This window comes from Capricornis sumatraensis, chromosome X (genome assembly GCF_032405125.1).
Source record: "Capricornis sumatraensis isolate serow.1 chromosome X, serow.2, whole genome shotgun sequence".
Taxonomy (NCBI): domain Eukaryota; kingdom Metazoa; phylum Chordata; class Mammalia; order Artiodactyla; family Bovidae; genus Capricornis; species Capricornis sumatraensis.
Genome location: NC_091092.1, coordinates 35,374,133 through 35,400,331, shown reverse-complemented (window position 1 = coordinate 35,400,331; position 26,199 = coordinate 35,374,133).

Below are 26,199 nucleotides of genomic sequence, written 5' to 3'. Positions count from 1 at the left end.
TGTCTCCCTTCTCTTGATTACAGGAAATAGGCTTTATTCAGTCCCTCAGTTCCAACCGGAGGTTCAAACAGTTGCTAATTAGGGGAGGAGGAGTTGTGGAGACAAAAGGGGAAAGTCAAGAAATAATAGTGCAGCCTTGGGGCAGAGTCCTAGTTCCCGCTCAGTTCAGTTCAGTCACTCAGTCATGTCCGACTCTTTGCGATCCCATGGACTGCAGCATGCCAGGCTTCCTGTCCATCACCAACTCCCGTAGTTTACTCAAACTCATGTCCATTGAGTCAGTGATGCCATCCAACCATGTCATTCTCTGTCATTCCCTTCTCCTCCTGCCTTCAATCTTTCCCAGCATCAGGGTCTTTTCAAATGAGTCAGTTCTCATTAGGTGGCCAAAGTTTTGGAGTTTCAGCTTCAACATCAGTCCTTCCAATGAACACCCAGGACTGATCTCCTTTAGGATGGACTGGCTGGATCTCCTTGCAGTCCAAGGGACTCTCAAGAGTCTACTCCAACACCACAGTTCAAAAGCATCAATTCTTCAGTGCTCAGCTTTCTTTATAGTTCAACTTTCACATCCATACATAACTGGAAAAACCATAGCTTTGACTAAACATACCTTTTTTGCAAAGTAATTTGTCTGCTTTTTAATATGCCACCTAGGTTGATCATACCTTTTCTTCCAAGGAGCAAGCATCTTTTAATTTCATGGCTGCAGTCACCATCTGCAGTGATTTTGGAACCCAAGAAAATAAAGTCTGTCACTGTTTCCATTGTTTCCCCATCTATTTGCCATGAAGTGATGGGACCAGATGCCATGATCTTCGTTTTCTGAATGTTGAGTTTTAAGCCAACTTTTTCACTCTCCTCTTTCACTTTCATCAAGAGGCTCTTTAGTTCTTCTTCACTTTCTGCCATAAGGGTGGTGTCATCTGCATATCTGAGGTTATTGATATTTCTCCCAGCAGTCTTGATTCCAACTTGTGCTTTATCCAGCCCAGCGTTTCTCAGGATGTACTCCACATCCTGAGAAATTTAAGTTAAATAAATTTATTTAAGTTAAATAAACAAGGTGACAATATACAACCTTGATGTACTCCTTTCCCTATTTGGAACCAGTCTGTTGTTTCATGTCCAGTTCTAACTGTTGCTTCTTGACCTGCATACAAATTTCTCAAGAGGCATGTCAGGTTGTCTGGTATTCCCATCTCTTTAAGAATTTTCCACAGTTTATTGTGATCCACACAGTCAAAGGCTTTGGCATAGTCAATAAAGCAGAAGTCGATATTTTTTTGGAACTCTTGCTTTTTTGATGATCCAACAGATGTTGGCAATTTGATCTTTGGTTCGTCTGCTTTTTCTAAATCCAGCTTGAACATCTGGATGTTCACGGTTCACACACTGTTGAAGCCTGGCTTAGAGAATTTTGAACATTACTTTGCTACCGTGTGAGATGAGTGCAATTGTGCAGTAGTTTGAGCATTCTTTGGCATTGCCTTTCTTTGGGATTGGTTTCCCCTGAAGGAATATGGACTTCCCTGGTGGCTCAGACTGTAAAGCATCTGCCTGCAATATGGGAGACCTGGGTTAGATACCTGAGTTGGGAAGATCCCCTTGGAAAGGAAGGAAGGAAATGGCACCCCACTCCAGTACTCTTGCCTGGAAAAATCCATCGATGGAGGAGCCTGGTAGGCTACAGTCCATAGGGTCACAAATAGTCAGACACGACTGAGCAACTTCACTTTACTGGTCAAGGAGTATATGAAACAATGTTTTGAATGGTTTTGCAATTACTGAAACCTCCACCTGGTGGGAGAAGTAGACTGTATCCTGCCCATAAACAGGTAGACACCAGACCGCAAGGCTGATGATAGATACTGACTCCTACTTACCTCACCACCAACCCACAAGAAGAAAGTCCACAAGCTGATCATGCCCTCTTTCAGAGTGAAAAGTGAAAGTGAAACTCGCTCAGTCAAGTCTGACTCTTGATGACCCTGTGAGCTGTATATAGCCTGCCAGGCTCCTCTGTCCATGGAATTCTCCAGGCCAGAATACTGGAGTAGGTTGCCATTCCCTGGGGAATCCTCCCAACCCAGGGATCAAACCCAGGTCTCCCACATTGCAGGCAGACTCTTTACCATCTGAGCCACCAGGGAAGCCCTCTTTGAACCACTACTATAAAACTCCCCACTACCCATTCCTAGTCTGGACACACAGTTATGAGGGCATTAGCCTGCTGAGGCCCCCTTTGCTGGTGTATGTCTGTGCTTAGTCACTTAACCATGTCCAACTCTTTGTGACCCCATGGACTGTAGACCACCAGGCTCCTGAGTCCATGGGATTTTCCAGGTAAGAATACTGGAGTGGGTTGCCAGTTTCTTCTCCAGGGGATCTTCCCAACTCAGGGATGGATGTGTCTCCTGCATTGGCAGGTGGATTCTTAACCACTGTGCCACCTGGGAAGCCCAAGCAATCAAGCAATCCTTTTCTACTTTACACAAAACTGTCTTCAAGATTTAATTCAGTGTCGGGGTAAAGAGACTGGATTTGGTTTCAAGACCTACCACCATCTGTTGCACCCTACCTTTCAAACACTCTAATATAACACCCTGGTTTTGACTGTTGCTTGAATCCTACTGAGATAGTTGCACCTCCAAACCAAGCCCAGCCTCTGAATCCTGGAAAATTTCCTCAGTGACTGCCCTTTCCCAGTGGGTGGGTTTCATGGCAGGTCTCAGAACTAGGCAATAGTTTCCAAATGGGCAGCATTTCTCATGACTCTTTGAAACACTGGTAAGCTCTGCGAAGTGGGCAGGAAACAAGATGGCAGCTACCACTTCGCAGGTGACTAGCTCTAGCTCTATAAACCAGCCTCATTCAGCCTTAAGGGAAACTGCTGATGAATTCATTAAAATATTAATGACAGTTCAATATGTATAATATTATTTTTCATTTGTATGATTTTTCACTTCCAAATGTTTTGACATTGTCATTCTTTATTGCACCTGCTATTTTACTGGAGCTCATAGGCATCTTAGAAGATCAGTAAAATGGTTGTTAAAGTGAATTATAAACTTCTTAAGGGCAAGGAGTGCCTTTTATAATATTCCTCCTAATTTTATATAAAGTACTCAATATGTAACTATCAGTTTTACATTTTTGCCATTTTATAGATCCAGAAATGAAGGCTCAGAGATGTTAAGCAACACATTTAAGATCCTACAACCAGTTAGTTCCACTCCTCACTCCAGGGCTAGTACTCATTCCATTATTCCAATAGTTTCCAAACTGTATTCCATGGAAATCTTGAATAGTGCTGGGAGCATGAGGAGGAGACCAAGTAAAGAACACACAACTACTCCAATCAGAGCATCTTTACAGTCACCCATTTTACATAGATTTTGTGTCAGATTTTACTTGAATCAGTTATTGTGTTACTATATTTTTTCTTAAGAATAAGCATTTACTTTTGTTAAGTGACAATAAATAAATTAATGATTTTTTTAAACTCAGAAGGAAATAAAAACAAAAGAATAAGCATTTACCCATATTAACATATAATGTCCTTTATAGTGAAAAACCTAGATGGTTAGAACTGATGTGAAGGAGGGGAAAGGAAGTAGAAAATTACAATATTCAAACCAGAACTAGTAGTTATGAACTGAACCCGTGTCCTCAGACCTTCAGGCAAGCACATTGCACAACCACAGGTTGCACCATTCACATGGAATATAGCAGCCCTGCCCTCAGGATAGAGACCCCATAGGCCTAGAAAATTACTCACAAACATATGTCTCTGTATCCCTGACAGACACTCAGAATATACAATTTTGTTTAGACTATACACAGTTAATGAAAGCTATTGTTGAAGGTTTCAGGACGATTACTGCTACTATCTTGGAGTCCAACCACCTAGCATGTTTTGTTGCCTTAGTTACTATCAAGCATTTTAAGCTCAGAAGCAAAGAGAGAAAAGAAGTGTGCTTATGAGTGGGGGCTGTGCAGGTGGAAAGTATTGACAATGGTGTTAGTGTTACTCCAAAAACAAGTGCAGAAGACACAAATATGCAACTCACAAAATAAGAATGGCCAGAAGCACATGAAAATGCTCAATCTCACCAGTAATCCATGGAAAATGCAAATAAAATCAATATGATTCTCTGATTGGAAAAATTAGCTAATATTTAAAAACAATAGTTAATAGCCAGAATTGGTGAGATCCAGAGAAATGTACACTCTTGCACATTGCTTGTAGGAGCATAAATTAATAAAACTTTTCTGGAGATAAATTTAACTATAAATACCCATTCTGAAGGTTTTGTGGCTTCCCTGGTGGCTCAGACAACAAAGAATCTGCCTGCAATGTGGGAGACCTGGGTTCAATCCCTGGGTCAGGAAGATGTCCTGGAGAAGGGAATGGCTACCCATTCCAGTATTCTTGCCTGGAGAATTCCATAAACAGAGGAGCCTGATGGGCTACAGTTCATGGGGCTGCAGAGAGTTGGGCATGACTGAGTGACTAACACTTTCACTTAACATTTTGCATATCTTAGACCATATCTAAGAATTTATCCTGTAGAAAGAATCACAAATAAGAATAAAGATACACGTTAATTGTGGGAATTCCCTGGCCCTCCAGGGGTTAGGACTCCATGCTTTCACTGACAAGAACCCAGGTTCAATCTCTGGTCAGGGAACTAAGATCCCACAAGCCTCACGGTGTTAATTGGGCTTCACTGCAGCATAATTTGCCATAGCGAAATATTGGAAACAGCTTAAATACCCAATAATAAGGGATTGATTAAATTGTTATATAACTATATATGCAGCTATTAAAAAGCACATTATATGAGAAGACTTAATAGCATGGGAAAATGCTCAAATATGCTATTTTTTTAATATATTGAGCTAAAAAGTTGGTTGCAAAACAGTATGTAGAGTGATGTGATATAAGTATATATAAATCATTAAGGCTATTCATAAATATTTCCATGCTCTCCTTTAAGGCACGTAGTATGATTGTGGGTCCCAATCCCTTTGGCGTGAGGCGTGGTCATGTGACACAACTGGGCAAGTGGAATGCTGAGTAGAGCATTTAGGGGCCAGTGATCAGTTCACCACGTGACCCTTTTTCTGCCTTGAAAATCAGGGGAAAACATGTTGAAAGAGTCTTCTTTTAGCCTCGTCTCTAGATAACTATGATGTACAGAGGCTCCCTACTCACATGTGTTGGATTAAAAAAAAAGCTTTTATTGTATAAAGCCACTGAGATTTGGGGTTGCTTGTTATCACAACATAGCCTAACCCATTGTTGCTCATACTGTGTGTCTATGTGTGGAGGGGAAGAGAAAGAGGGGAAAGGGAGGGGAGAAGGAAGACTAGATAGTTATACATGAAAATAATAATAAATGGCTGATTTTCATTTTCATATTTTATGTCTCTTCCAATTTTTCAACACAATATAGTCTGTCCCCTCATATTTGCAAAGAACTTACACCAGGACTTTCTCCTCAACCCCCCCCCCCCCACATTGGATACCAAAATTCAAGAGTGCTCATTTTATGTAAGTCCCTTATATAAACATCAGAGTATTGCATATAACCTAGGCACATCTTCCTGTATGCTTTAAATCATCTTTAGATTACTTCTAACATCTAATACAATGTCAATACTATGTAAATAGTTGTAAATAAATATAAATGTTATGAATAGTTGCTGACATTCAGAAAAATCAAGTTTTGCATTTTGGAACTTCCTAAAAAATTTTTCTGAAGATTTTTGATTTAATATTGGTTGAGTCTGCAGATCCAGAGCCCAAAGATATGGAGGACCGACTATACGTATAATTTTCATAATAAGAAATAAAACAATATTTTTAATGTGTTTAAAATTACTTCTAAATTTTCCTGTCTGCTTTGTCCCTTCAAACACTTCTATACAATACTTTGGATCTCTTCAGAGAGAGGTTCCCTGTGTAGCCCTAGGCAAATCATGTACAATCAGCCCTCCATATTCACAGATTCAACCAAGCACAGATGGAAAATATTTAAAGAAAAAAATTCCAGAAATTTTCAAAAAGCAAAAGTGCAGTATGCTGTGTACTGGTAACTATTTACAAAGCATTTACATTGTATTTTAAACTATTTATATAGCATGTACATTGTATCAGGTATAATAGGTAATCTAGAGATGATTTAAAGTATAAGGGAGGATGTACATACAATATATACAAATAAGGGATTTAAACAGCCTCAGATTTTCTTATTTATGAGGGACCTGGGATGACTGTAGCCTCTTTTGGTTTTCCCCTTAGCTCAGTGGCTTCTACTTCACAGTCTCCTTTGCAGCCTCCTCTTCATCTCCCCAGCGTTTCAATGTTCATGTTCTTTAGGATGTGGGACATGTTCATGTTCTTTAGGTAGGGCTCTCTTGTCTTCCCTCTCTACACTTTTTCCCTAACTGAGCTCATCCTGTCCTCTGGCTTTGAGTGTAATTTATACACAGCTGACCTCCAAATATGTATCTCTGGCCCAGACCTCTCCTCTGGCTTAGAGTCTCCTGTGTAATTACCTACTTGAGCATTCCACTTGGATATGTCACAAACATCTCAAACTTAACATGTCTAAGCAGAGTTCTCAAAGCAATACTCCCACTTCTGCTAAAGCCTGCTCTTCACCTAGACTTTCTCATCTCAGCTGAAAAAGAGGACAAGGAACAGAAAGAAGAGAAGGAGGTGGTGGAGGAGGAGACTACCATCCACCCAGTCTCTGAAGTCAAAAGCCTAGGAAATACTTTTGCTGTCCCTCCTGTTCTCTCCCTCCCTACATCTAAACCATCAGCTATGTCAGTTCTACCTATAAAATTTACCTACCCACTTCTCTCCACCTACATTTTGCCATTCAGTCACTAAGTAATGTCCAACTCTTTGTGATGCCATGGACTGCAGCATGCCAGGCTTCCCTGTCTTTCACTACCTCCTGAAATTTGCTCAGACTCATGTCCATTGAGTTGATGATGCCATCCAACCATCTCTTCCTCTGTCGCGTCCCCTTCTCCTCCTGCTCTCAATCTTTCCCAGCATCAGGGTCTTTTCCAATGAGTTGGCCACCTACATGCTGCTGCTGCTGCTGCTGCTGCTGCTGCTGCTGCTGCTGCTGCTGCTGCTGCTAAGTCGCTTCAGTCGTGTCCAACTCTATGCAACCCCATAGACAGCAGTCCACCAGGCTTCCCCATCCCTGGGATCCTCCAGGCAAGAACACTGGAGTGGGTCTCTATTTCCTTCTCCAATGCATGAAAGTGAAAAGTGAAAGTAAAGTTGGCAGAGTCCTGTCCGACTCTTTGCGACCCCATGGACTGCAGCCTATCAGGCTCATCCATCCATGGGATTTTCCAGGCAAGAGTACTGGGGTGGGGTGCCATTGCCTTCTCCAGGCCACCTGCATTGCTACCTCCATATTCCAAGCTCCAAGCATTTGTTGCCTGGACCATTGCTAAAAATTTCTTAATTGGCCTCCAAATTCTACTCCTCATCAACCGTCAACTCAGTCTCTATATAGTAGCAAGAGGATACCAAAGTATACTAAGAGTATACTAAAGTATAGGCTATGTCCAGCAATTGTTTTAAAACCCTTCAGTGGCTCCCTATTACACTTAGACTAAATCTTAATCTATACCATGTTATGTGTGAGTGCTAAGTCACTTCAGCTGTGTCCGACTCTTTGCAGTCCTATACACTGTAGCCAGCCAGGCTCCTCTATCCATGGAATTCTCTCCAGGCAAAAGCACTGGGGAGGGTTGTGATGGCCTCCTCCAGGCAATACCCCAGACACAGGGATCAAACCCACATCTCTTACGTATTCTGCATTGGCTGGCAGATTCTATACCATTAGCGCCACTTGGGAAGCCCTACACCATGCTGTACAAAGTAATTATTCCAGTGCCTGTCTTACTCCCAAACTTTATTTCATGGAACTTTCCCCTCAACTGTTGTATTTTAGTCACACTTTGAGGACCTCAGGTCCTCAAAGATGCCAAATTCTTTAAATCTTAGGTACTTTGCACAGGTTCTTCTCTCTGCCTAGAAAAACTTCTCTCTTCCACTTCATTTGACTGAATCCATCTCATCCTTCATGTCTCAGTAAACATGTCAGCCCATCAAGTGGGCCTTTCCTGACCACCCTGAGGCAGAAAATACTGACTGTCCCCACAGCAACAACTTCCATCTACCTTCTTATTTGCTAGTAAAGTGGTTATTTTGTTCAAGGATATGACTATCATGTAGGCTTCCCATGTGGCGTAGTGGTAAAGAATCTGCCTGCCAATGCAGGAGACACAGGAGATGCAGGTTCAATCCCTGGGTGGGGAAGATCCCCTACAGTAGGAAATGGCAACCCATTCCAGTATTCTTGCCTGGGAAATCCCCTGGACAGAGGGAGCCTGGTGGGCTACAGTCCATGGGGTCACAAAAAGTCAGGCAATGACTAAGCACGCCCATAATTATCATGTAGTCAGGGGAAGTTGGTCCGTTCCCAGTTTGGATAAGAATTGATCTTAATCATGATCATATCTTGCCCTTCCGTCAGGGATTGGTTTAGAGATGACCACATAACCCAATCTGACCAATGTGACATAAAGGAAAGTCTGCTTTGGAAAGGTCCTTGATGAGAAAAAATAAAGCAAGAAACAGAGAGATGGAAAAACAAAACACCAATCCTTTAACTAGTCATTGTGTATCTACATGTGATGCTTGTTACTGTGGAAGATATCTTATAAGCATCAGTGAAGCATTACCCATTTGCTAAGGACAGTAGAATAGAAAGATGAAATGTGCCAGGGTCCCTAATAGTAATTACATTGTGTATCTGAACTCTGAATCCCTCTACCTCCAGGCTTCTTAATCAGTGGGATAACAAAGCCCATATTATTTGACATAATTCCAGTTTGGTTTTCTGTTACTAGAGGTCAAAATTTGGTCTTCACCTTTTATTCTCTATTGCAGCATCCTGTTGGTTCACCAGTTTCTGCTATATTATCTGGCACATAGTAGGTGCTCAAGAATTACTTGTTAAATGAATAACCAAATCTCACATCCATGGGGAGAACCAACTAATTGGTTTAGATGGTGCTTGCTAGGGTAGAGGGTATATAAAAGCACTAAGAAATAAATTATAATTGTCTTTTGAAAGTGGTTTCCCAAAGAATCCTGATGCGTAATGTTTTAAATTTTATTTTTGAAGGGATGCAGATAGGGAAGATACTAAACTGGAGGGCTGAAAACTTTAGCTTTAAGAGCTCTTGTCCATCCTTCCTTTAATCTACATCTCATCCTCCCAAGAAAACAAAAGACAAAAGATAATCACTCCCAAATCTCTGCCACACTAAAGTGAGTTTATGTTCCTGCCTAGAACAGACCATGCGGGCACATAACTTGGATTGTTTTACTTCTTTAGTATTTTATCAATTTTGTTATGAAAAGCATTTTTATTGCCTTTTCACAAACTCAAGTAAATCTAAGATTGTTAGCACAATCCCATAGAGTATGTCATTTAGATGATGGCAGAGAGGTATTAAAGCTTATCCAACTCTGAAAGCCCTGTCCAAGGCAGGCCTATGTGGTATGAAGTCATATTGAGAGACTGTATCTTCTAACTAAAAAGAATCATTTGGTAAGGTTCTTGAATTCCCACCATTATTACTGCTTCACTGGACTAAACAGTCTCCAGAAGTCCCCTATTTAAATATGAATATACTACCTAGGGAGACTAATAAGTTAATTTTTCAGCATTCATTTTTGAACAGAGGGCAAAGTCCTGAGGGAATGGAATGCTATGGAAAATAGTTAAGCTTTAGTGGATGTGAGGAAAGAAAGAAAATTCTGGACATGAGAGAGAACATGGGAAATGGGGAACTAGAGAGAGATGTTGAGGAGACGTGGAAAACACCAGGAGAAAGCTAGTGAAGACTCGAACCGCACAATTTGCCCCAGGATCCCAAAGGTCCACGGTATTACCTGACGGCTCACTTCTGATAGAAACCTAAAGGGAAAAAAACCTCATTTGGCCTCTTATCTATCTCTTTATCTGTAAAAATGGAGGCTGAAGAGAAACAGAGTGATAGCAGGTGACAGCAGCTGTATAAACAGAAAGGCAGATAAGGAAGTGGACTAATGGAGGAAACAAACTAGAAAAATACACATTTCAGAGGTCTGATATCAATCAGTAGGGCCAGTGTGGAAAATTAGCCTGGGTTAAGGTGTGACTGACCAGTGTGACCAGGTTTCCTAGATTATACAGGTTGCCTGATGTTCTGGTTTAATTATTACTAGTGTCCCCTTCCACTCTCAAAAGCTCCTAGGTTGAACAGTAAATGATATGGTTGCCCCTCTGCAAGACTGCTGATGGTACCAAGAGATAGATTACCGGTGTGCTGAGTTACTAATTGCTTTCAGATCTCAAGGTATGACGTGGCCAGAGTCCCCTAATTTGTTGATTTCAGTTCCAAGGAGCTGTAGAATTGTTGGGAAGTAAGTACCAAATGCAAGCAGCCCTGCCATTTTCACAGAAAACTTCCTAAAGGAGAGGGTGGAGATGGGAATTTCAGAAAGCACAAGTCCAGTGGTGAAGTGGAAGTAAAATGAAGCAGGACCCTGTAGTCCTTGCCCACCCCACTCCATGTCTTCCACCTGACTTTTGTCTGTGGGGAGAAAAAAAAAAAAACTTCAGCCAAAGAATAAGTTTAACCAGAGAAGAGAGAAAATGCAAAAGCAAACAGACAAAAGAGACTAAATAATAATAGTTTAGTCACTAAGCAAAGTCAAGGATCTTTAGTTCCTTCTCAAGAGCTATAGACAATATTCTGAGCCATATCCTATGAGCTTCTTGCAGATACTGAAACACCCACCAGGTAGAAAAGAAGTTAGCTACATGACGACCAAACCAGGCTATAGCCATGACGTAAGCTGCCACAATTCCGAGAACTGGCCTCGAAGACATGGGAACAAAATGACCCTGGAACTGAAGATTAACTGTACCGAAAACAACCAAGATGATGCTAAGCAGACCACCGATGACTAATTTGAAGATGACTGTTCCAACTGACTGTGCTGTTTCTGCACTCCCTCCATCTATAAAAGCTCTTGAGAAGGTGGTGGAAATCAGCCTTTGAAAAGGCATCCCCCCCAGTCCCCCAGAGAGTTGCTTGCATCCAAAATAAAGCAAACTTACCTTTCCACCAACCTTGCCTCTTTATTGGCTTTTGAGGGGTGAGCAGCCAGACCCAACTTTAAGTTAAAGGGTTAAAGAGGCACTCGAAACCCCTCAAATCAGAGGAAGCACTCCTTCACTGCCTAAGCATGGGGGTGGACCTGATCTCTGTATCTAAATAGTGGTCAAGGCTTCCACCCATAAAGGAAATAATACTTGCTCCAGACAGGATCACTCAGCCCTGGGCCAGGCTGACATTCATAGATGAGTCTGGCCATTCGCTTCAGCCTTCCACTTGTTAGAAACAGATCAGTACTTATGCAATGTCAAGTCCAGAACAGCAATTATAACAACTTCCCAACCCCAACAAAAATTAATAGCCATGCACAGAGAAAATACAATATGAGAAATTCTGCTCCATCTGATGTGGAAGAAAAGAATCATTTGATTATCAACATTGGATTTCAGTTCTCATCTCACAGCACCAGAGAGGAAATTGTTCCAAAATTGATAACTTGTGTTTTTCCTTCCCAAAGTTCGTGTTCTCATTCAAATTGCACTAAATCTTCAGAGACATTGCCTTCTGAGCCTAAAATCTATTTCCCCACCTAATTCTCATCTCTTGGTAAATACTTGTAATGTATCTAGGAAATCAAAGACATAATTTCTTTTTCAATATATGCAAAGACATTCGTCTCCTGTGGTTGAGGCGATGAGTTAAACGCTACAGAGAAATCGGAGGAGAGCGGATGGGGGCTTGTGTGTGGCTCCTTGCCCCTCTGGCACTAGTTTTATTACTCTGCAGCAGCACCGATGTGTGGGGGAAAAAAAAAATCCAAGTTTCTGGCCTCTTGCTGCTCCCCGGAAAAGTCAGCATTATCTCAATGTATACTGAGGAGCAGGTGAGGAGAGAAAAATAAAAAAGATAATCAAAGCTCTCCCGCAGCCCCCCTTGCCTCGAAACTCTTCACCGACAGCCCCAAACTTGGCTATTCTGTCTTCTGCTGTGTGCATAGAGAGCAGGTAATCAGCAAAGCTAATCAAAAATGCATTCATTAGCTCACAGCGGCAGTGGGTGAGAGTGACTGCAGTTTTCATTTGGCAAGTGGTTTCTGGACTGGCACAATCCAATCTCCATGGCAAACCTTTTGCACCCCCTGCCCTCCCCCTCACCCCTCCCACCGCCCCAGCCATCTCTGCCATGCTCGACTTTGCTTCTCCATTAAAAGCAATCTGATTCATACGCTTGACAATGTTTTCCCCTCAATCACCACAATGCTGCTCTGTAAAAGCTATTTTCTGTCTAATAAGTCTTCTGAGTGTTTTTAACAAGGTGTTTCTTCACTTTAAAAATACATTTTTTTCCCTTTGTTTTCAAAGCAGGAAGCCATTTCTTGCCAGGGTGAAACAAAACTCAAATGCTGAAAGATTCTGCAAATGTACAAACCTCTCCTAGTTTCTCTAACTTAGCAAAATGGACTCTCTCAGAGCCCCCCAAAAGAACCAAAAGAAGCTTAGAGGGAACTGTGCTAAAATATGCTGATGGGCTTGGAGCTAATAACAATAAGAGCTAACATTACTGAGCATTTATTACATTCCAGGCAACATTGTATGCACTTTAATTATCTCGTTCAATCCTCACAATAGCCTTGTGGGGTATGGGGTGCTGTTATCATCCCCTCATTGTCCTGATGAGGACAGTGAGACCCAAGGAAGTCAGATCACCCTAATACTAGTTGTGGATGGAGGATTTTGAACTCAGAGAGCTCTATACATGCTTGAACCACTCCCGAAGGTTCTGATGGAAGAAGATTAGTAATCCACTATGCACATTACTATGAGAAACGTTGGCCTGGATGAAGCACAAGCTAGAATCAAGATTGCCAGGAGAAATATCAATACCCTCAGATATGCAGATGACACCAGTCTTATGGCAGAAAGTGAAGAAGAACTAAAGAGCCTCTTGATGAAAGTGAAAGAGGAGAGTGAAAAAGTTGGCTTGAAGCTCAGCATTCAGAAAATGAAGATCATGGCATCCGGTCCCATCGCTTCATGGCAAATAGATGGGGAAACAGTGGCAACAGTGGCTGACTTTATTTTTTGGCGCTCCAAAATCACTGCAGATGGTGACTGCAGCCATGAAATTAAAAGACGCTTACTCCTTGGAAGAAAAGGTATGACCAACCTAGACAGCATATTAAAAACCAGAGACATTACTTTGCCAACAAAGGTCCATCTCGTCAAAGCTATGGTTTTTCCAGTAGTCACGTATGGATGTGAGAGTTGAACTATAAAGAAAGCTGAGCGCCAAAGAATTGATGCTTTCAGACTGTGATGCTGGAGAAGACTCTTGAGAGTCCCTTGGACTGCAAGGAGATCAAACCAGTCAATCATAAAGGAAATCAGTCCTGACCATTCATTGGAAGGACTGATGCTGAAGCTGGAGCTCCAATACTTTGGCCACCTGATACAAAGAACTGATTCATTTGAAAGAACCCTGATGCTGGGAAAGATTGAGGGCAGAAGGAGAAGGGGACAACAGAAGATGAGATGGTTGAATAGCAACAGAAGATGAGATGGTTGAATAGCATCACTGACTCCATGGACATGAGTTTGAGCAAGCTTCAGGAGTTGGTGAAGGACAGGGAAGCCTGCTGTGTTGCAGTCCATGGGGTCGCAAAGAGTCGGACATGACTGAACGACTGAACTGACTGATACCATTACCTCACCCCATCTCAGACTACAAAGTTAACCCTGCCAGGGCACTTGATTGATCACCATTCCATAAATAACTAATTTTCAGGACATATAAACACTACTCCCTCCATCCTCTAACAAATCTCCTTTAGCTAAGCTGGAGAGGGAAATTTTTAAAAGCAAAGCAAAACTCTCTCCCAAGTCTTTGTCTACAATGCGGACTGAATGGTGACAGAGTTTATATAGCATCAAGGCAGCTAAATGTTCCCTGCCCTTTGAGAACAAGCATACACACACAGAGAGGCATAGAGTGTGATGCTGAGGTGGGGTGGACTAGAGGCTTCCTAGATTCAATTTCACATCCATGCCTTAGAGCTAGGTGACCTTGGGCAAGTCATTTAATTTCTTTGTATGTGTCCATTTCCTCTGCTTCAAAATTAAAATAATAACAGTACCTACTTCCTAAGGGACTATGAAAATTAAATGAGGTAACCTGGCTCATAGTAAGTACTTGGTAAATACTAGTTCCGATTATAACTCCTTTCCCATTGACATGAAGTTTATAGCTTATGCTTTACAGCCAGGGTTTCAGTGAAGAGGTATACAGTGGTCATTTGAGTCAGGAAAGAGCAGTACTATATATGTTTCATTAACAGTTTGACTTGGTCTCAGATAATCTGGCAAATTTTTGACCCTGCTTTAGAAGTATACTATGAAAAGATATCAGATTGGAATATTGGGGTTTTGAGAAAGTCAGCTATTTCCTGCTTTAAGCTTTGGCAACAGAAGTTTGAAAAATAAACAGCCCCAAAGTATGTATTTTTATCCAAAGGAGTCTGCCCTCTAAATTACAGAGGACTGTGGGTTTTTTAGTACATGTAGGAAATCATAAAAATGACAAAATAGCCCTTTTTTTTTTTTCACTCGAAAAAACGATTTGCTTCAGGGTTCCTTTAAGTGGCAAGCACCTGTCCTGGATTTAAAATAGGATTCAATTTACCTAAATTCATTTTCCACAAAAAAATTTAAGTGCATGCCCACTGCAGAAAGCAAGATTTGCCCATATTGTAAGGTATAGCAGCAAATTGCTGATGTCCATTTCCACTTTGTCGGCATTTACCACCCAGCCTCTTATCATGCTGCGGCCAGCTACAGACATAGTCAGCCAATTTTCACGTTCTTAAGAAACAGGAAATGTTATACTGACTCAGACCTTCAATTCTTCTCAACTGTCATCTGTTCCTTAATGGTAACACAAGGATTGCTTTTCCACCAAGTACTTTGTGGAATGTACCAACCACTTATCTAACAGAATTCTGAAAAGAAGTTGAAAGACAGGTAAGTTTTGACCCTAAGGAGGGAAAGATAGGTGAGTTTTGACCCTGTGGAGACAAGAAAAGAAAGATTATTCTCCTTTTCTCCCACCAGATCCACCCTTTGCTCTTCTCCACTAAGCCCTGCACCTTAAGAAGCCTTGTCCTAAGCAAAACATGTCCACCTTTCTATAAGAGTTTGCCAAATCTAACCACCCAGACAAAAGGGCGTTTGGTCTGCTCTTAAAAAGTCCATCCCGGAAATCCAATAGATTTCTCCCTTGTATTCCACCTGAGTCAATCATAACATTAAACAGAGGACCATTGGAACTTGCTTTTCACGCATTCATTCATTCCTTTTAAAAATACTATGTGCTGTACTGTTACTTCAGTTGTGTCTGACTCTGTGAGACCGTATGGACTGCTACCTGCCATGCTCCTCTGTCTATGGGATTCTCCAGGCAAGAATACTGGGAATGGGTTGCTATGCCCTCCTCCAGGGGATCTTACTAACCCAGGGATCGAGAATCTTCCCAACCTAGGGATCAAACCTGCATCTCTTCCATCTCTTGCATTGGCAGCAGGGTTCTTTACCACTAGCGCCACCTGAGAAGCCCCTTGACAAATATTATTTAGCGTCAATTACATTCCAGGCATTATTCTGTGTACTGGAATTACAGCAACAAACAAAACAGCCCAAAAAAAAAAAAAATCGTTGTGCTCATAGACCTCATAATCCTAAACAAATGAAATCAGTAAAATATTTAGAGTTAAAATGTAGTGTTTCAGTGTATCCTAATATGAAAAGCATAGTCAAAGCTATGGTTTTTTCCAATAGTCAGTAAGGATGTGAGAGTTGGACCGTAAATAAGACTGAGCACCAAAGAATTGATGCTTCTGAACTGTGGTACTGGAGAAGACTCTTGAGAGTCCCTTGGACTGCAAGGAGATCAAACCAGTCCATCCTAAAGGAAATCAACCCTGAATATTAATTGGAAGGACTGATACTGAAGCTGAAGCTCCAATACTTTGGCCACATGATGCAAAGAGCTGACTCATTGGAAAAGACCCTGATGCTGGGAAAGATTGAGAGCAGGAGTAGAAGGAGGCAACAGAGGATGAGACAGTTGGATGGCATCAGGGACTCAATGATCATGAGTTTGAGCAAACTCTGGGAGTTAGTGAAAGACAGGGAAGCCAGGTGTGCTGCAGTCCATGAGGTCGCAAAGAGTCAGACATGATTGAGAGACTGAACAAAAACAACAAGAATATAAGGGAAGTTGGTTTCCTAAAGTTTCACTCTGGTTAGAAGGACAGTAAAATGTTTATAATTTTCAAAAATCAATTAGTTTAGAAATGTAAGCATTCCATTCTCTCAGGTACTTATTAATCACATTGTTCTAATTCCAAAAAGAATTTGAAGTATTCTACAATGAAAGACATAGACTTTTATTGTTTTAATTTATTACCCATAAATCTAATAATAACAAAAGTCAAGTAATATACTAAGAAAGTGTAAGGCTCAATATTCAAGACAACTCTGACTTTTTGTTTGGGTAATTTGTCTTCAGGGCTTCCCTGGTGGCTCAGTGGTAAACAATTTGCCCTCCAGTGCAGGAGATGCAGTTTCAATACCTGAGTCGGGAAGATCACCTGGAGGAGGGCGTGGGTACCCACTCCAGTATTCTTGCCTGGGAATCCCATGGACAGAGTAGCCTGGAGAGTTACAGTCCAGAGGGTCTCAAAGAGTCAGACATGATTTAGTGACTTAAGTAAGTAAATAAGTGAAGTCGCTCAGTCGTGTCTGACTCTTTGCAACCCCATGGACTGTAGCCTACCAGGCTTCTCCGTCCATGGGATTCTCCAGGCAAGAATACTGGAGTGGGTTACCATTTCCTTCTCCAGGGGATCTTCCCGACCCAGGGATCGAACCCGGGTCTCCCACATTGGAGGTAGACGCTTTAACCTCTGAGCCACCAGGGAAGACTCCTATAGTGACTTAACAGCAACAATTTGTCTGCAATTATAGGAAGCAACCACAAGGTGGTGGTAATGATGCCTTAGTTTATAACCATTTAAGAAGGGCAGGCTGATATTATAAGTATGATTTACCTGAAATGAAGGTAATGAAGATCCCTGGAGAAGGAACTGGCAACCCACTCAAGTATTCTTGCCCAGGAAAATCCCATGAACAGAGGAGCCTGGCAGGCTATAGTCCATGGAGGTGCAAAGATTTGGGCATGACTGAGCAAGTAAACATACTTCTCCAACCACAAAGTTTTGTTTCTCAAAACTCTTGTAGCAGAATTCATAATTAAAGAGCTCAGGACATTTTCATTAAACTTCTTAAGAAGGCTGAGATCTTGAGTAAGCCCACAAGAGCTCTCATTTATTAATTCATTCATCACACCTTTATTGAGAAGCTTCTGGGTACTAAGCATTATGAAAAGCATTTAAAAATAAACTTTGTGTTCACAAAATACACAATAAAGGAAACATTCTAAATAAAAGGGGAAAGCAATGACAATTTTCACATTCTCACTTGTTCAGAATGAGAACTGTGCAGTTACTTTCCATTTACCATCTCTTGCTTGACAGATGCTTCTCAGGGTCTCTTTCCTTTAAAGTTTGTATGAAATGTCTCTAATTTTGGTTTGCATTAAATATGGGAATAATAATAGTACTTATCTCAAAGAGTTGCTCTCAGGATTCCGAGACAATATATTTAAATCATTTAGCAGAGTACTTGGCACGTGGTAAGATATATATGTTTGCTATCATCATTGTTGCTATCCTCATGATCCTTATCTTCTTTATTGCCATCAACATCATCATCACCATAAGGATAAAATACCAAATTAATCTGCATATACCAAAAATTTGAGTAAAGGCAATTCAGAATTGGGAAGGAGTTACTGTTTTCCCTTTATTAGCTAAATATAATAATGTTCTAAACTCTTAACCAGAACTTTAAAGGGAAGGCGACGTTTCTTTGGTTTCACTTTGTTTTCTTTGAATTTAAAGCCATTGCCTGACAAGGACTTTCTCAGTGTGGTGCCTCTGGATATAGAATGATCTTCCCCTAGGGAACTCAATTTGAGTTTAGATAGCAGGGTAGGTAAGATTGTAAGACCATTCTTTGACTGGCCTCCCGCCAAGAAACAGTGAATTTAAGTGATTTTTCACTTCCTTTGTAACAGGGAACTTCTCTTGGGATTGGGACTCTGCACTGAGGGAGGCCAGGAGAAGCAGCTGAGGAACTGTCTGTGGCCTCCCTTGAGGAAGCTCTTCATTTCCTTTGGACCTGGAGGGCCCTTAGTGCTCAAGCTTTCTCCCTGAGACCCAGAGTCAAGAGCCCAGGGAACTGTGGAGAAAGGCTCTCCATACTGCCCGTTCCCCTCCAGAGCAGGCACTGCCCTCCGAGGAAGGCTTCGTCAGCCTGAGAAGTGCAGGTGCCCACGGAGTCTTGCCAACTGTGCTTGCTGTAACACTCTGCTGTCTCTGTCTTGAAATTCCTGATAATGCTTGAACAAGGGCCCAGGATTTTCATTTCGCCTTGGACCCCACAAGTTTTCCAGCCAGTCTTCTCTGCCCTGAAGAGTTTCTAAATTAAACAATGAGTGGCCTTTCTCCTTCACTTCCCTCCTTCCTGCTGCTGCTTAGCAGAGTCCACCTCACTCCCCATCCTTGAGTCAAACCAAGAGATGGCAGCTCAGAGGAAACTAGCTTTCTGCCCAACTCTGAACCCTGAAGATCACTAGAAAGATATTTTTGTAACTGCTTCTTCCTCTCCTTTAACATTTCTCTAAACTTTAAAAAAGAGCAATAATAATAACAATAGTATTCCTTGAACCACTGATGACTAGTAACAAGCACTGGAGGTGCCTTGCGGTGAACTGAGGCTAATGGGGCAGCACAGGAAGTGACAAAGCCTTGGATTCTGTGTCAGATTTAGGGAAAGGACAAACATTCTGTCCTGCTTCAGTTTCTTCACAAGGGACCTATTGCTATAGAATGTCTAAAAAAAAGTAAAAGCAGTTAGAAATACTCTCACAAAGTTTACATTTCTTTATTTCTATAACTTGCTCTACTCAACTTTACCAACCTGAATGCCACAAGATTGAGTAGACACCTCTCTCTCTCTTTCCCTCTCACGCTCCCTCCCTTCCTCTCCTTCCCTCCCTTATGCTCTTTATTATCTTACATGGAGAGATAGACAAAATGAATTCCCAACTCACATATCAAAACATTGAAACACAGAAAGTGTACTTTGGGCAGAGCTGCAATTAGAATCCAGGTTTTTAGACACCTGGTCCAATATTCACATGTCTAAAAAAGGCATGTGTAAACCGTTTGTTTCTTTTGAAAAACTCCTATCTTGTTTTTTGTAAAAAACATAGGAGTAGGGTTTCTCAACAGTGGCACTGTTGACCTCTGCAACTGGATAGTCTTTTGTTGTCAAGGGCTGTCTTGTGCATTAAAGGAGGTTTAGCAGCAACCTTGGCCTCTACCCACTAAGTGCCATAGCAACCACCACCCCTCCACCAGGTGTGACAATCAAAAAACTCTCCAGACACTGCCACTTGTCCCCAGGAGGGCAAAACCATATCCAGCTGGTAATCACTGAACAAGAACAGTTCACTGCTTAAAGGAAACTTGCAGTGAATCCTTTAGCAAACTATAAAACTCTCTTCAAATTTGTATTTCCACATAAACTGGATTTTCTTAAACTTGGAGATACTTATTTTCAAAGGAGAAAAGCGCTAATTTTGGTTGTGTGGGTCATCACCCAGAAAAATGTGGAATGGTTCATACGCTTTTCTTTTCCCTCAAAATATTATGATGTTCATAGAAATGATGTCATAAAGATTCAACAGAATCTGCTCACAGCACACAGATTAAAACAGATTAAATTTTAGGAAACCTAGCAATTCCTTTTTAAAAATTAGCTACAATCAAGTATCCTAGAATTCAACTGTTTTCAGTTATCTTTTCATTCCTCTAACTACTCTGAATTCATTTTTAAATCAGGAAACCCAGAATGTCCTGGATCCAAAAGAGTGGTAAAAAGACCTGATTCTTCAAGATGGCTAGAGTTAAAGTCCCAGTTGCCAGATTGTTGCTGCTGATTGGTTGACTCTTGACTCTTTTGCAACCCCATGGACAGTAACCCACCAGGCTCCTCTGTCCATGGGATTCTCCAGGCAAGAATACTGGAGTGCGTAGCCATTCCACCCTCAGGGGATCTTCCCAGCCCAGGGATGGCACCCACATCTCCTGCACTGGCAGGCAGGTTCTTTACCACTAGCACCACCAGGGAAGCCCAGTTGACAGATTAGGAAACAGGAATTAAGAAGCAGAGGTAGGGACTTCCTTGGTATCCCAGTGGTTGGGACTCTGTGCTTCCACTGCCAGGCGCCTGAGTTCGAACCTTGGTTGGGGAACTAAAATCCCACAAGCTGTATCATGTGCAAAACGAAAAAAGAGTGGAAGTGGCAAACAAGCAGATAGCAAGTCTTTCTCTGGCCCTTAGAGCAACCCCATAAGCCACACACTACCTCAGCTAGATGGATGAGAGAGTTTATCACCCAAGCTGGGATACTTTTGAGAGTGAAAGAGGAACTTAGGCTAGGACAGTGGGCATAAACTGAACTGTCCTGGGCAAACAGAATGCATGCACCCTAGACTTAGATCACTCATAGAAACACATCACTGCCAGATACCTGCTATATATGCTCCAAAATCCTTGTGGCTCAAAAGAACAAGCATTTATCATTTCTCACTCATCTGCACATTGTCTGTGGTTCAGCAGATCTAGTCTGAGCCCGACTGGGCAGCTCTGCTGCAGACTGTAGTAGCTGAGATGGTTCTGCTCCTTATTAAAGGTCTGTGAGTCAACTGGGGCAGTTCTGCTCCCCATATCTTTCATCTTTCTTAGACTGCATACTAGCTGGTACATGTATTTCTCTTGGCACTGACAGAGGTGAAGATGGCAAGCAAAACTGCATGTGCTTTCTTAAGACATAACCTGAAAGAGAGTCACTCCTACCCACATGCATGTGGTATGGCCAAATCCAAAGTCAAGGGGCAGAGAAAAAATTACCCACAGTGGAGTCTTGAGAAAGGTAGGGATGCAGGAAGGAGGGACTGATTGGAGCCCTCATTCAGTCTAACACATGAGCTTTACCCATTCCAACCTCGTTACCACTACTCCCACACACATCTTAAAAATGAAGGGAGAAAGCTGTTTTGCCTTCATCTGATATGGTATAATGCTGACTAAGTTCCTGACACAATTCTGTGAGTCCCAGAATCTGAAGTCACTTTCTAATTTTCATCAGTCAATTCAATTCAGTCACTCAATCCTGTCCAACTCTTTGCAACTCCATGGACTGCAGCATGCCAGGCTTCTCTATCACCAACCCACAGAGCTTGCTCAAATTCATGTCCAATGATGCCATCCAACCAACTCATCCTCTGTCATCCCCTTCTCCTCTCACCTTCAATCTTTCCCAGCATTAGTGTCATTTCAAATGAGTCAGTTCTTGGCATCAGGTGGTCAAAATATTGGAGCTTCAGCTTCAGCATCAGTCCTTCCAATGAATATTCAGGGTTGATTTCCTTTAGGACTGACTGGTTTGATCTTCTTGCAGTCCAAGGGACTCTCAAGAGTCTTCTCCAACACCACAGTTCAAAAGCATCAATTCTTCGGTGCTCAGCTTTCTTTATGGTTCAACTCTCACATCCATACATGACTACTGGAAAAACCATAGCTTTGACAAGATGGACCTTCGTTGGCGAAGTAATGTCTCTGCTTTTTAAAATGCTGTCTAGGTTGGTCATAACTTTTCTTCCAAGGAGCAAGCGTCTTTCAATTTCATAGCTGCAGTCACAATCTGCAGTGATTTTGGAGCCAAAAAAAAAATAAATTCTGTCACTGTTTCCATTGTTTCCCCATCTATTTGCCATGAAGTGATGGGACTGGATGTCATGATCTTAGTTTTTGAATGTTGAGTTTTAAGCAGCTTTTTCACTCTCCTCTTTCACTTTCATCAAGAGGCTCTTTAGTTCCTCTTCACTTTCTGCCATAAGGGTGGTGTCATGAGCATATCTGAGGTTATTGATATTTCTCCTGGCAATCTTGATTCCAGCTTGTGCTTCCTCCAGCCCAGTGTTTCTCATTATGTACTCTGCATATAAGTTAAATAAGCAGGGTGACAATATACAGCCTTGACGTACTCCTTTTCCTATTTGGAACCAGTCCATTGTTCCATGTCCAGTTCTAACTGCTGCTTCTTGACCTGCATACAGATTTCTTAGGAAGCAGGTAAGGTGGTCTGGTGGTCTAATTTTTATAAGTACTCCAAAAGATGAAAACTTTTCCAGTTGAGTATAAAAGCATAACTCCTCAACCAATTGGCACTCAGAATTTCTCAATAAAAAATCTCACATATGCAACTCTTTCCCAACTACGACTGGGATGCAAAATCAGTTTTAGGTTGGGGGTTATTTCCACCGAACTTGGCTAGGCTATTTCACAGTGACGGTTTCTAACCTTCCCAGAGGGTAAAAAAAAAAAAAGTACATTAATAAAAATGTCAACAATATCATCTTTCGGAGGTAACCTGGAATAATTCTCAATAAATTTACACTTCCCATCAGAGAGACGTTGCAGCTTATAAGAATGTGACTTTGTGAGAAGCTGGAGTCCTGAAGCTAAGTGATTTCCATCTGCAGTTTTCAAGCCCATTCAGAACCCACCAGGGGATAATTACTTACTAAGATGTACCCATCCCAGTAGAATATATTCGTTATGATTCAATTCTCTCACAGCATGAAGGAGACTCTGGTCTGGTGGATAAAGCCCTAGAGGGCTAAGAAACTCCATTCCCCAACACTTGGCTGTGTGACCTTGGGCTGTTCACTAAACCTCTCTGATTCTTCAGTTTCACAGTCTGTGGAGTAGCACCCTAAACCTCTGCTTATCCTGAGAAGGACACAGAGACGAGTCAGTAGGTCACTATCTGAAAAGACCTGGAAGCCTATTTGCCTCTACCCTTAGGCAAAGAAATTGTTTCTATAACAATTTCTTACCCTGGACACTCAATAGAACATGATTCTCTTAAGAGAAGAATTAAATAGCAGGCAGATGCATCATGAACTGAATTTAAGGAACTGAACTATCAAAATAACAGAAGGGTCTCACCATTGAGCAGTCTATGTCTAATGGACCAAAGACAAGACCATTTCAGCAAGTCATCAGGGCCCTGAAGACATTTCAAGTCAAATAATTACCACTCACAATTCTCCGAGAACTTTGGAAAATAGAGATTTTAGGAATTACTGTGGTTGTTTTCCAACCTCCATCTTTCCCTCCTCCTACTGTGTGTCAATCATGTGGTATGGTGAGGGGTGGGGAGGAATGACTCTAGTCCTTAATCTCAGGATTATGGATGGGACATAATCCACCATGCCATGATGACTGGTTTATGTGGGCTAAGAATGACATTGCTAGGTCACAGGATTAGATCATGAATGGTCATGTGACTCATTTTGAACCAAGGATATAAAAAGCTGTGATGCAGATATGAAGACAAGACATACTATAGACATTTTTGCCATCATGTAGGAAGCAGAAAGGAGAGAGGAAAAGAAATCAGGTCTTTGATAAAAATTTTGACCTACTGAGTCCAATCAAACCTCAAGCCAGGACTTCCCTGGTGGCACCGTGGAGGGAAATCCACCTGCCAATGCAGGGAACAGAGGTTTGGTCCCTAGTCTGGGAAGATTCCACATCCCATGGAGCAGCTAAGCCTGTGTGCCACAACTAATGAGCCTGTATTCCACAACTGCTGAAACCCTTGCACCTTAGACCCTTTGCGCCCAACAAGAGAAGCCACCGCAGTAAGAAGCCCAAGTATCAGACTGAAGAGTAACCCCCACTCGCCACAACTAGAGAAGGCCTGTGCAAAGCAATGAAGACCCACTTCAGCCAAAAATTAAACAACAAAACAAAATTCAAGCCAGCCCTACCTGTGTCCCTTCTAGTTATGTGAGTCAATGCTCATGAAATGCAGCATTTGAGTGCAGTCACAAAAATGACAGAATGATCTTAGTTTTTTCCTAAGGCAAACCATTCAACATCATAGTAATCCAAGTCTATGCCCCAGCAACTAATGCAGAAGAAGCTGAAGCTGACTTGTTCTATGGAAGACCTACAAGACCTTTTGGAACTAACACCAAAAACAGATGTCTTTTTCATCACAGGGGATTGGAATGCAAAAGTAGGAAGTCATGAGATACCTGGAGTAACAGACAAGTTTGGCCTTAGAGTACAAAATGAAGCAGGGCAAAAGCTAAGAGAGTTTTGCCAAGAGAATGCACTGGTCATATAAACACCCTCTTCCACCAACACAAGAGACAACTCTACACATGAACATCACCAGATGGTCAGTACAAAAGTCAGATTGATTATATTCTTTGCAGCTGAAGATGAAGAAGCTCTATACAGTCAGCAAAAACAAGACCGGGAGCTGACTGTGGTCAAATCATGAGCTCCTTATTGCAAGATTCAGGCTGACACTGAAGAAAGCAGGGAAAACCACTAGACCATTCAGGTATAAATGAAACCCCTTATGATTATACAGTGGAGGTGACAGATTCAAGGGATTAGATATGGTAGAGTGCCTGAAGAACTATGGACAGAGGTCTGTAACACTGTACGGGAGGCAGTGACCAAAACCATTCCCCAAAGAAAAAGAAATGTAAGAAGGCAAAGTGGTTGCCTGAGGAGGCTATACAAATAGCTGAGAAAAGAAGAGAAGCAAAAGGCAAAGGAGAATGAGAAAAATATACCCAACTGAATGCAGAGTTCTGGAGAGTAGCAAGGAGAGATAAGAAAGCCTTCTTATGTAAATAATGCAAAGAAATAGATAAAAACAATAAAATGGGTGATATGAGTTCTCTTCAAGAAAATTGGAGATTTCAAGGGAACATTTCATGCAAGGATGGGCACAATACATGACAGAAATGGTAAGGACCTAACAGAAGCAGAAGAGATTAAGAAGGGGTGGCAAGAATACACAGAAGAACTATACAAAAAAGGTCTTAATAACCCAGATAAACATGATGGTGTGATCACTCACTTAGAGCCAGACATCCTGGAATGTGAGGTCAAGTTGGCTTTAGGAAGCATCGCTATGAAAAAGCTAGTAGAGGTGATGGAATTCCACCTGAGCTATTTCAAATCCTAAAAGATGATGCTGTTAAAGTGCTACACTCAATATGTCAGCAAATTTGGAAACTCAGCAATGGCCACATGACTGGAAAATGTCAGTTTTTATTCCAATCTCAAGAAGTGCAATGCCAAACAATATTCAAACTACCGCACAATTGTGCTCATTTCACATGATAGCAAGGTAATGCTCAAAATCCTTCTAGGCTTCAGCAGTACGTGAATGAGAACTTTCAGATGTTCAAGCTGGATTTAGAAAAGGCATAGGTACCAGAGATCGAATTGCCGACATCCACTGGATCAGAAGAGAAAGCAAGGGAATTCCAGAAAAATAGCTACTTCTGCTTCATTGACTACGCTATAAGCCTTTGACTGTGTGGATCACAAAAAATTGTGGAAAATTCTTAAAGAGATGGGAATACCAGACCACCTCACCTGCCTCCTGAGAAACCTGTGTGCAGGTCAAGAAGCAACAGAACTGGACATGGAATAATGGACTGGTTCAAAATTGAGAAAAGAGTATGACAAGGCTGTATATTGTCACCCTGCTTATGTAACTTCTGTGCAGACTACATCATGTGAAATGCTGGGCTGTATAAATCTCAAGCTGGAATCAAAGTTGCCAGAGAAATATCAACAACCTCAGATACACAGATGATACCACTGTAATGGTAGAAAGTGAAGAACTAAAGAGCTTCTTGACGAAGGTGAAAGAGGAGAGTGAAAAAAGCTGGCTTAAAACTCAACATTCAAAAAA